Source organism: Brassica oleracea, chromosome C5 (assembly GCF_000695525.1).
Source record: "Brassica oleracea var. oleracea cultivar TO1000 chromosome C5, BOL, whole genome shotgun sequence".
Taxonomy (NCBI): domain Eukaryota; kingdom Viridiplantae; phylum Streptophyta; class Magnoliopsida; order Brassicales; family Brassicaceae; genus Brassica; species Brassica oleracea.
The window spans coordinates 8,871,107-8,872,100 of NC_027752.1; positions in this window are offsets into that span (position 1 = coordinate 8,871,107).

The window sequence follows — 994 nt, forward strand, 5'->3', positions numbered from 1 at the left end:
CCATTGGCCATCCGTACCGAAGAAACAAGAATTTTTTTAGGCACAAAAGGGTTGTGAGAGACACTCCTCCTCCATATCTAACTGGAGAACCAATTGAAGCGCAAATCGACTACTACGGAGCTAACGAAACAGTTCGTTGTGGCGGTAATTGGCATGTCCCTCGTAATATGCCTGATTCTTACGGTGTTCATCACAACTGGCATAAGAAAAGTATATTTTGGGAGTTGCCATATTGGAAGGATTTTCTTCTGCGCCACAACCTCGATGTGATGCATATAGAGAAGAATTTCTTTGAGAACATCATGAATACAATATTGAATGTCCCATGGAAGATAAAGACAACATAAAATCGAGGTTGGACTTACCTGATATTTGCTCAAGAAGTGAGTTTCTTATAAAAAGCAATGGACAAGTTCCCGTTTCGATATTCAGATTGTCTTCAGAAAAAAATCGGTGTTGTTCAAGTGGGTGGCATCAGAAGTGAAGTTTCCCGATGGATATGTTTCAAATCTCTCTAGATGTGTTGAAAAGGGTCAAAAGTTCCCCGGGATGAAGAGTTATGATTGTCATGCCTTTATGCAACGACTACTGCCATTTGCATTTGCGGAGCTACTTCCAACAAACGTACATGAAGCACTTGCAGGTACGTAGTGTATTATATCACAATAATTTACAAAATAATATATGACTAACAATGTGTTTAATTTTTTTTTGAATATAAAAGGCATTGGAGCATTTTTCAGGGATCTGAGCACACGCACTCTTAAAGAAGAAGTTGTGGAACAGCTTCAGGAGAACATTCCCATCTTATTGTGCAACTTGGAGAAGATATTTCCTCCCGGATTTTTTGACGTCATGGAGCATCTAGCTGTCCACCTCCCATATGAGGCATTGCTTCGTGGACCTGTACATTACGGATGGATGTATCAGTATGAGCGAGCCATGGAATATTTGAAGGAAAAAGCAAAGAACCTCGCCAAAGTTGAAGGTTCTA